The sequence below is a fragment of the Cyrtonyx montezumae genome, unplaced genomic scaffold (assembly GCF_038088225.1).
Source record: "Cyrtonyx montezumae isolate F1298 unplaced genomic scaffold, pur_monq_1.0 scaffold_3, whole genome shotgun sequence".
NCBI lineage: Eukaryota > Metazoa > Chordata > Aves > Galliformes > Odontophoridae > Cyrtonyx > Cyrtonyx montezumae.
In genome coordinates this window covers 83,616,645-83,627,819 of record NW_027072034.1, presented here as the reverse complement: position 1 = coordinate 83,627,819, position 11,175 = coordinate 83,616,645, and the positions used below count along the sequence as shown (strand labels likewise).

The window sequence follows — 11,175 nt, the reverse complement described above, 5'->3', positions numbered from 1 at the left end:
TTGGAGTAAAAGACTGAAGAGTACTGGCATGAGAACATATATGCATCACCTACTTAAAACAGGGAGGGTACTAAAGGGTGAGTTTTACACTAGTACTGTAGAGACAACTGCTAAGTTGTTTGCATATGTTTGCCATAAAAAAACAACTCTGGAGCCAAACTTTCTCTCTCCCTTGATCAGTACTGAATAAGCTGTCCTGTGGTTCTGTTGTGGGTAAAGTTAACTGGAGGCCACTCCTAATTCTAGCTGCAGAATATCAGTGTATATAATAATATACAGCTTAACCTGAGCTACAAAATACAAATCATGGTCTCATTGTTCCTGAGATCGGGATGCAAAGATGGAGGAACTTCCTTGGTGAGCTCCCTGAATAACATGCACGTTTGGCACAACCTTCACAGTTGTGTTCTCTTCAGTACAAGTGGACATGTTGCCACAGCTCCTCATGGAGCTCTGGGCAGTAGCCCAAGAGGCAAGGGTTTAGCAAGATCTCCTTCAACAAAAAGCATCTTTCATCTTTCCATTTTTCTTACCCTGCATACACATGCAGCCATCTGGCTGTATGGGAACTGTTGAGTCAGGGCCTGAACCACTGATTGATCACCTGAGGTAAGCACTGAGTCAGCCACAGGAGCACAGGTAAAGGCAATTCACCTGAGTGACCAGAAGGTGTGGAGTCTGGCTCCACCTCTCCCAGACCCCATTTAAGGGCTGACCAACACTGGGGAAGGACCTCTTTCTGGTAAAGGCTCCTTTGGAGATTCCTATTATGAGCCTAGGACATAGGTGAGCATTTTCCTTTGTTTTGGTTGTCTCTTTGCATCATGGTTATCTTTTAATCTTTCTACCTATGCCATCTGTAAAATATCTTAACTACAGTACTATTTTGTATAATTCATTCTGTTAGCCCTACCCTGGTCTTAAAAAAACGGAGATCCAGGACCCCAGCCTTTGAGAAGAGGCTGAACTGTGCTCCTGGGCTGCTTGTGGAGGCCTCAGGACCAGGGTAGGTATGTCCTTGCATTTGTGTGCCAATACTGGTGAGGCTTTGCATGAGTCATCCTGCCTGAGCAAGTGTAAGGGGAGAGGAAGGGAGCATCACTCATGTGCCCCGTTTTGAATGATTCAGTCGTTGCCACCTGTTTAACCTCAATCCATAAGTGATTGTTACTTTGTGCAAGGAAGGATGCTCCCTGTAGCTGAACTACTGTGTACAAATGCGGCCCAGAGACACAACTTCCAGGGAGATACTTGGTCATGCTTCAGAACAGGCATCTGTCAGAGGTATGAGCTGAATCATAGAATTGTAGAATCACAGAATAGGTTAGGTTGGAAGGGACCTTAAAGCGCACTAAGTTCCAACCTCCCTGTCGTAGGCAGGGTTGCCACCCACTGGATCAGGCTGTGCAGAGCCCCATCCAACCCTTGTCCTATGACTATGAGGTTGTGTAAAAAAATTAGTCCCCCTGCAAAAAGCTGGTTGAATGCAGACATAGTCACCAATGTTCACACTGAGCACTTTGTGTGATCCAGGACTATTGAGGAATCTGTGACACCTGTGTTCTTGACTACTCACTGCACATTTTTTATTTTTATTTTTTGCTACTCTCACAAATTATAAATTATTTTCCTGTTTTTTCTCCCCTGTCCAGATGCTTGATACTGCCACTTCTCAGAGATTGCCATCTGAGGGATTGGATCTTCTTGGAAAAGTGTGCACAACAGATGGAAGGACCCTAGTAGGGATAACACTGCTTATCAGACGTTTCTGAATCCTTTTCTTCTATGTGAGCAGCGGAGGAGGTCACCCTGACAACCACCTCCACGCTCACCTGTGGGGAGAGGTGAGAGAGCAGTGCCCAAGGGATGGGTTTGAGTTCTTCTGAGAGAAACCACTATGTGTGCCCCATCCCAATGGGCAGTGGGGGCCTGATGGGAGTCAGCCAAAGCATTCTACCCGTAACTGATGTCCTAAAAGATGCACTGTTTCAACACATCCATGAGCAAGTGACTGAGGTAGGGGAGAGAAGGGAGCCCTTTGTCACTGCTCTGAACAATAGCCTGTCTGTGGGATGTGGAGCAACACTGCCTCAGCCAGCATCAGCTGCCCTTGTTTCTTCCGTCACGCTGACAATGCACAGTTGCAGGGCTTCTTTCCCTGCATGGAGAATGGGATTTAATGATACCATAAGTTAGTCAAACCAGCAGCCAAGATACCAATTCAAGTCCTGTTCAATGAAGGATTTTCTTTGTGTTGTTTTTCCTTCGCTTCCCCTGTTTTGCACTGAGGTCCTTCTCTCTGTAGCGTGAGCACTACAAATACACTTTCACTTGTCTCACTGCCATTTACCTCCTGTTTTGGATGAAGCAGCTGTGAGCTTGTATTGTTAAGGAGATATTGAATATTTTGTCCTTGGAGAAACAAGTATTTATCACTGGAATTAGTATCAGTGTGCACCAGTGGCATGGCATCCACTCAAAGCACAGAATCACAGTGTGGCTGGGGGGCCTCTGGGTGCATCTGTCTCAGCTAATACTCAAGCAGGGACACCTAGAGCAGGGTGCCCAGGTGGCTTTTGGTTGTCTCCAAGGAGGAAACTCCATAACCCCTCTGGGGAACATCTCTGCTGGGTGTGCAGATGTTGCTGGGAAACTTCTCAAGGACCTCCTTGGTGCATCTTGCTTGTATCTAAAGATAAACCAGTGTCCAGATCCAAAGACAGGAGAAATATGTTGCCCTGATCATGTAGGGAAGAATTGTGAGGATAAGGTTTGGTCCACTGGGATTTCACTTGGTGGATCTCATCCCCCTGTTGCAAGGAACTGGGAGACTCTGGCTTTTGTATCAGGTTTTTCCCTCGGTGCTGGGAAGCATTTCTCAGAACAGAGAAGGGGTAGAATTTGTGTGGAATGAACAGGAAGACACATTCCCATTGACCATGGGCGGGTATCTGCCATTCTATTTTAAATCTATATTGCAGAATATTCTCTGATGATCAACAGGGTACTAGAAGTACAGAGGAAATGTCAGAGCAGAAGGATTGGGCCTTTAAAGCTCCACCACTGCTGAGTAAAAAGCAACAGAGGAAGATCAAAGCCCATTTTGCTCTGTGCCTGTACAAGATATAAGGAAACAACTTGTCTCTGTGAATCTGCCCTTGTGCTTGCACTGCCTGGCTCTGCTGCACTTGGATGGGCTGGGTGCTTTTTGGGGGAGGAGAAAGGAAAAGAGGAGTGCAGCCAATTCCATTAGAGGAGATCAGCCCATGACTGGAACTGAAAACAAGCTGGACTGCCACAAGGCCAGAACTAACCTTGATTGTGCCAATCAACACAATGTATCCCCTCCAAAGAAATGGGCAAATGGGATCCTACAGTGTAAGGGCTCAATGTGTGGGCTGAGGAAGACTGCATGCAGACCTGGAGGCCACAGAAAGCTGTGCAAGCCACAAAAAATATGGGCATGACTAGATAGAGCTGGTATGTGATGCTGTGATGTGGTAATGCACGAAACTGACTGCAGCTCAGTGTGACTGTGGTGAACCTATCTGCTCAGAAGCAGGATAGGCAAAGCACTGCCAAGCAAACTGGTGATGTGAAAGTGTGATGTGTGTAAATATACATGGAGATTTTATATATAGGTGTGCATGTCTATCTGTTCATGTGTAAATTTGGATGTGTATGTATATAACTACATATGCACTCAGAGGTGATGTGTGTGTGAGCTACAAAGATGGGAGAGGGTCTGGAGGGCAAAGTGTATGAGGAGCAGCTGAGTTCCCATGGTGTGCTCAGGGCAGAGGAGCTGAGGGGAGGCCTGATGGTGGCTGCAGCTCTCACAGGGAGTGGAGGGGCAGTGCTGAGCTCTGCTCTGTGTGACAGCGACAGGGCCTGAGGGAACGGCATGGAGCTGTGTCAGGGACAGGGTCTGCACCACAGGGTGGTGGGCATGGCCCTGAGCTGTTGGGAGTTCAAGGAGCGCTTGAACAACGTTCTCAAACACAGGGTTTGGATTTTGGGTGATGCCGTATGGAGCCAGGGTTTGGACTGGATGATCCTTCTGGATCCCTTTCAACTCAGGATATTCTGATTCCATGATTCTATGAACTCAATACAAGCTGAGGATGGAGGGCAGAGCAGCAGCGTGCCATAACAGTACCAGCAGTGTTACCCAAGGGAATGCTTTTGTCACTGTCATCACTCATGTGTGATAGCTCACTGGAAAGCTTTCCTATCCCAGAGCTGAAAGAGAAGCAATGGGATTGCATCCCTGGCTTCAGCACACATAACTGAGCTTCCCAAATATTGCTTTAACAGAGGATTAAACACCGAGCAGAGCATGGAGGGTGCCTCTCACACAGCACAGTGACACACCAAGCCTAGTTCTGTGTGGTTTAACATGAAAGAAGAGCAGCAACAAAGGCATTTTGAAATTTATCCTAAAATGAGTTTAAGAAGGACTGGTCTTAAAGAAAAGGGGGTCAACCTTGGCTGCTTGTGCCAGAGGGGGTCAGGCTGGAGCAGGGGGGTAGAAGAGGGATCCAGACCAAGGTTTGTGCAACTTGAGATGGGAAGAGGCCACAAAAGTGCATAGTGGAGAAGAGGTTAAGTGGAGAAGGGTGGAAAAGGTAAAACCTTAAATACCCCCCATGTGAAGGACAGGATGGGAATATTCTGCTTAGCTGCTCAGGATAGAGGTTTATGAATTTTTCCTAAGCAATCTGGTGGTGCTATCCACTGTGAAAAATCACTGGCCGTGGATATATCTGATAAGGACTGAGCTGGCATCAGTTGGGAGAACAAAATGTCAAGAATGCATTGACTGCGCCCCCCACTTTTACCAGTGGGCAAGCCTGGGAACAGCGTGCTGCTCACTCTTATCTCTGATTGTCCAGCTTCTTTACTGCCTCCTAATGAGTGCAGATACAATGTTCTGAGATCTGATCTTTGTCTGAGAACACTTTCTCCTCCTACGGCCACCCCCTTCCTACATTCCCTGCACACAGCCTTGGGGAGCTCCAGGAGCTGGGAGTGATGTGGTGCAAGAGAAGACTGTGGTTTGGCTGGCTCTGCTCTCCTAGGTCAAGGGTGACATAGCTTTCCCTGCAGAGCAGCAAAAACCTGCCATCTATAGCAACAGCTGTCTGCTCCCTATGCTATTAGTGGAGGAAATCAATGAGTGAGCCTGCTCAGGCTTGCCTTGCTGACAAGGAAGGAGATATGAGCTGTGGGGTGCTGAGCCTGCACCACAACTATTTGGGATGCACCAGAAAGGTCCCACCAGGGGTCAGAAGCAGTGTATCAGAATGGGACTTACCAAGGTGGGACTCATGGTGGCTGCCAAGAATGTGCAGGATGCAGCAAGGTGGGGCAGGCCTTGTTAGGTTTGCATCAATGAAGTTAGCCCAAAATTCAGGGAGGGATGGAGCCACTTTTACTGTTCCAGGCCTGGTATGAATGAAGCTGTGGAAAAAGAAAGCTTTCTCTGTGCTCCTTCCTCATGCTTGACTCCAGCAGGATGCCCTTCCCAAACCTGGTTTGGGAATCTTTGCTTTCCCCTTATGGGACCATCATGTACTTATGGCCCCACAAGGCACATCATAAACTGCTCCCCAGGGCTGCTGGCAGTTCAGCTCATTTTCATGAACTCTTAGTCAAAATACTTCTGTGTTTCTGAGCACAGGGTGCAGCTCCTGCCCCTGAGGGCTGCTGCACCCTTCCCACATTGCTGCTGGAGGACACCCAGAGCCCGTAGGGCACAGCTTCTGAGGGCAGGCCCCACCAGTGTTGTTGTGCTCTGCCTCAATGCTGGGACAAGCCTATTCAGGCCCAGTAAGTGGTCAGGCAAAGGAGTATTTGTGGAGCTGTATTTATGCAGCTGTAGCTATAATATATATCACATATATATAATGTATATCTACATAAGACATGTTTGGACATCTCCACTGGAGGCAGTAAGGATCCTGCCTTAACTAATCTGCCTGTGACAGAAATAGATCCTACCCAGCAGCTCCTGAGGATGCTCATCCTGGTGTTAAATTTCCTTTCCTATCATGCTTCAGTATTTCCAGGTGGTCACTGTTTTGACCAACTGTACTGGCTGCTGACCCCATGCTATGCCATGGTCTGTAGTAAGGAGAAGTCCGTGGGGCTCTGGAATATCAGAGAATGAAGGTACAGCTTTGCAGCCAACTCAAGTTGTAGCCCAATGGTAATGACGTGGTGAATCCGACTCCTGACATCAGATCAAACACACCACAGCCATGCAATACAAAGGGCGGATGAGAACGAACTTGTTGGTTGTAAATTTTTGAGGTGGTAGTTCTGTGCAGCTAGTCTTCATGGATATGCTACTTTTTTTTTTTTTTTTTTTTTTTTTCTCCAGGATAAGATGCTGCCTGCCCTGTACTTGGGACAAAGCCAGCACAAACTCCATGTGGTGTTCATGTATGTCCAGCTAGACAGAAATGAAGCCCTCTGACCTCAGCCAGATGAAGTGTATAATGCTGAGTAATGAAGATGGACAGCAGTTGAAGAGAAAATGACCAGAATCTCAAAAACCTAATACCAGGGCAGCTCCAAAAGTCATAGAATCACAGAATCATTAAAGTTGGAGAAGACTGCTAAGATCATCTAGTCCAGCAATTGATCCATCCCCACCATGCCCGATAGCCATGTCCCTCAGTGTTATGTCTTCACATATCTTGAACACCTCCAGAGATAGTGAGTCCACCACCTCCTTGGGCAGCCTGTGCCACTGCCTCACCACTCTTTCTGAGAAGAAATGTTTCCTAATGTCCAACTTGAACACCCCCTGGAGTAACTTAAGGCCATTCCCTCTCATCCTATTGCTGTTACCTGAGAGAAGAGGCTGACCTTTTCCTCACTAATTTCTTTCAAGCAGTTGGAGAGAATGGTAATGTCTCCCCTGAGCCTTTTCCTGACTTAACAGCCCTAGTTCCCCCAGTCCATGACCTCAGAGGCAGATGTTGGTGGTATGGGAGTAGAGGTTGAACCTTCTCACCAATATTATCCATCAACTTCTGTGAATCATGAAAAACAGCTTCTCTACAGTAAAGACAACTGCAAATCATCCAAATACAAAGGTGCTATTCCCTCTTGATTTATCTATTGGGCCATATGTGTTGGGTGGGCATAAACCAAACTAATAAGCTTGTTGATAAGAAAGCAGGATGGACATCCTGTTGTCCCAACAAGATAACCAAACAGGTGTCTCTCTTCAGGAATAATGAGCAGCTCTCCCCCTTCAACATTTGAAAATTTTCAGCAAAATTTACCCTTAGGTTTAATAACCAGAGTTTGAGATGTGATGAATATGCATGTGCTATACCTTTAAATATGTATTCTTTTCTTTCTTTGGTGTGCATTTTTGGTGGAGAGATCCCCCATGCACCCAGCGCTGTAATAAAGGGAATACCTGCTTGACATATTGCATTGGTGTGTCAAGTTACTTTGTCGGATTTCTCAGTATCATCTGAGAGAGAAATATCTTTGTGGTCAGGTACTGTACAATTCAGGGTATGAGGAGTTGTGTGAAACCCAGGTTAGCTGAATGGCCAACCTGAATAGCTTTGTAAGGGTGTCTGATATAGTGGTACAAGGACATGCAGTCAGAAACCCCTTTGGCTGTCCCACTAGCTGAGGAGTTGCATCCCTGTAAGGACACTGCCTGCTGACTCTGAGACTGCCTTGCTGTGAAATCTGAGAGCAGTGTGCTGTGTCTAGCAGGTACGAAGACCAAGGCAAATAACCCTCGATAGAAAACAAACGTGCAATGGAGTGGAGGCATGTTGGTTTCACAGTTCATCTTGGGACTCACTTCCTGCAGCTGCTCCAAACCCATTGCAGTCATTGTTCTTAACCGTGATTTCAGCCAGCTGTGAGTTTGGGCCCATAAGGGTGATGATGCTGTCAAGAATCCTCTTTTTCTTTAACACTTAAAAAAAAATAATCCACGTCACTGTCCCACTGGTCACTCAAATTCCATGCGTCGTGCTCCCGGCTCGGCAAGGCTGACACAAACTTTCCACAACGCAACGTCCCGTGATCCCAAGGAAAGCATGGCTTTTTTCCAGCTGCTGTAGGAAAGTTCCCCTGGCATTTCACTGGAGAGAGGATTTTCAGTATCTGCCTCCCAATTGAATCTCTGACTGTCTGAGCTGGCTGTTTGCCTGACAGCAGCGCAAGCCTCCTGGAAGGAGGGAATCTTTGTGTGCACCCTGCAGGAAATTTGGGGCCATTTAAAGTGAAAGGAACAACAGAAATGTGAGACACCAATGCTGCTGTTATGAGAGCTGGGCAAACTCGCTGTGTTTGCTTTCCAGACGTTGGAGGAGTCAGGTTCAAAAGGTCACATGGGTGAACTGTTGCTGTGTTTGGGGAAACCAGATGAAAGAAGTCGGGAGACGGATGATCTCACTGGAGGAAAGATGAGTGTGATGAAAGGGATGGGGAGAGAAGCGCCTGCTCCCAGGTAACTAGTGATAGGATGAGAGGAAATGGCCTCAAGTTGAACCAGGAGAGGTTCAGGTTGGATATATATTAGGAGATTTCTTCTCAAAAAGAGTGGTGAGGCAGTGGTACAGGCTGCCCAGGGAGGTGATGCAGTCACCATCCCTGGAGGTGTTCAAGAATCGTGTAGATGTGACACTGAAGGACTCAGTTGAGTGAGCATGGTGGGGATGGGTGGCTTGATAATCTCAGAGATCTTTTCCAGAATTTATGGTTCTGTGATTCTATGGTTCTAAGTGCATCTCCCCTGAACATGGACCCTCCACCACACCATTCTTCAGCAGAGCCCAGGGGCACAGAAGCTCTTGTAGGGGGACATGGAGGAGGGGTCGTGGAGGCTGGTAATGAACAGAGGAAAAGAGCAATGTCTGAAACAAGCACAGTTTGAGAAGGAGAACACAGTGGACCTTGAGCATAGCTTGGGAGCTGCGAGGTGGAACTGCCTGGCCTCCCCTTGACACCACCTCCTGAGGAGCCCATCCGAAGGGCTGAGTGCTCTGTGGTAGCCTTTGTTTATACACTTTTCCACCTAATTGGGGTTAATCTGCTCCATGCTTTGGCTAATCTGAAGGTCAAAGGGGTTGGAGGGGGATGTTTGACCTTCTTTTCCTTTTCATGCCATGGAGTCAGCAGGGAGTAGTGGAGCTGCCTGCAGTCAGCTCTGGCAGAAAAATACCTGGTCCTTGAGGCATGGAGTTGAGGAGCAAGTCCCTTGGATGGGTTAGTTCCTTTCTTCCATCTAAATGAGCTTTGCCTTCTGGGAGCCATCCTGCACCCATCTTTCCAGCAACTGTTGCTATTTTGGGACCCCTGTGCTGCCAGGGAGGGGGTGAGGCAAGGGCATCTCGTGCAACATCTTTCTTGTAGACATAAAGGAGGTTTTGGCCACCAGAAGTGTATATGAGGGTGGAAAGAGAGACGGTGAACCCAGTGTCACTCAGGCCTTTTGGATCTCCCAGTGCAAGGATGCTCCAGCATCCTCATGCTCCCTCAGTCAAGGATGGGTCTGACAGCTTTGAAGATCAGAGCTGGTTTCCAAATCAGTCCCTACTCTTCTAGGAAAGCCACCACAGATGAGACATCAAATAGCAACGTCTTGGGAAGCTTCCAGCTCCGGAACAGGAAACAGAAGGGAGCCCCAGAGCTGATAAGTTGTGTGAAAAGGGGCAGAACAAAAACTCAATTGTTGCCAGGGCCCAACACAGTGACAGAACACTGCTGGCCGTGCCAAGACACAGAGCCAGCTGCCAGCAGCATTCAGGTGCTCCAGCTCCTGCTGCTTGTGCCAGACCTGCACCAACCTGCAAGTTACCAGGCACTGGTTAAATGTACATGCCTGGCATCTGCCCAGCAGATTTAGGTGGTCTCTAGCTCGGCTTTCACCTCCTTCCTAAGATAGACAGTGCCCTTAGCACAGTCAGTCAAAGGCCCTATCTAAAGAGGTGTGGCTGAGCTGGTATCCCAAAATCCCTGGTGGGCTGCAAGGCAGCCTCTTCATCAGGGGCACATGGGAACGTGCTGAATCCCTCTGCCATGGGGTGCTGAGTCAAAGCTGTGTGGGGACCGAGCGAGATGCAAATACCCTGTGGATGCTGAATTGTCACAGAGGCCAGCTGACACGGTGTCCTCTCATGCTCTAAGTCCAGCAGGAGTGCTCCAAGCCTCACCCTCTGAGTGGTGCCCAGTCCTCTGTGACACAGCTCACATCACCTTCACAATGGTAATTCTAGCTGAGCACACCCACTGTATCCTCAGGGTCATGAAACGAGAACATCCATGATAGTGGGCCTGGACCTTTGGTCCCTCTGCCAAAGGAAGCGGCACGGCCTCAGCACGTGGGCAAAACGCCACCATGCCCTCCATTTCAGCCACTCCCTGACAAAGCCAGTCCTGATCAGGAAACCTCTCTGAAGGATTTGGGAACCTGGTACTGTGGGCTGTACATCCCAACGGCACGGAGCCCTTAGAGCAGATCACAGGGGGTAAGGTAATTCTAGTCTTGCTGGACACCATGAGACCTCAGTTGTCACTCTGCCTGGCAGAGAGCAACACCATGCCTCTGCCTTTGGTGAGGCAGTGGCTACACAGTCCCAAGCAACGAATGCTGACTATACTTGGAACAGAGTAGATACTGCTGCAGTGCTGGGCTCTGCATGGGGAAAACTGCTGAAAGGAACTTGCATTGAGATCATCTTTGTTTCTGTACAGTGGAGGGAAGGGCTGTGCCTGGTGTCATTCACGCAGCTTCATGACCGCCCAGGCCCAGATCTCCAAAATTATATGAGAAACATGAACATGGCACCTGTTACATTTTTAGCCTCAACTTTATTCTCTATCTTTGCTCCCATTTCATAATTTCAGCCCCTGAAGCTTTCCTTTAACATTAGCCAACAGTTGCACTATGCTTGCCTCCAGAGCCATTTTCTTTCAGGAGCTCACAATTAGACTGACAAACAATAGCACAGAACCCAAGACAGGCCCTGGTCTGGCAGTGTCCACCCTCCATCTTCCTTGCAGACACCTCAGCTCAACAAGGCCATTGCTAATCTGACCACACATTGATGCAGGTGAGCATTAATCAATGGTCAAACCTTCAGTTGTCTGTTTTCACCTACACATTTTATTGAGGCCCACTCCTAAAGC

General features: G+C 48.0%; 1 long non-coding RNA gene across 1 annotated transcript; it reads left to right on the top strand.

Moving 5' to 3' along the window:
- Positions 1–957: 957 nt before the first annotated feature.
- LOC136051513 (uncharacterized) lies at positions 958–3,021 on the top strand. Its single transcript, XR_010622472.1, has 3 exons — positions 958–1,006; positions 1,653–1,844; positions 2,982–3,021. It is a non-coding gene; the product is annotated as an uncharacterized LOC136051513 (long non-coding RNA).
- The last annotated feature ends 8,154 nt before the right edge of the window (positions 3,022–11,175 follow it).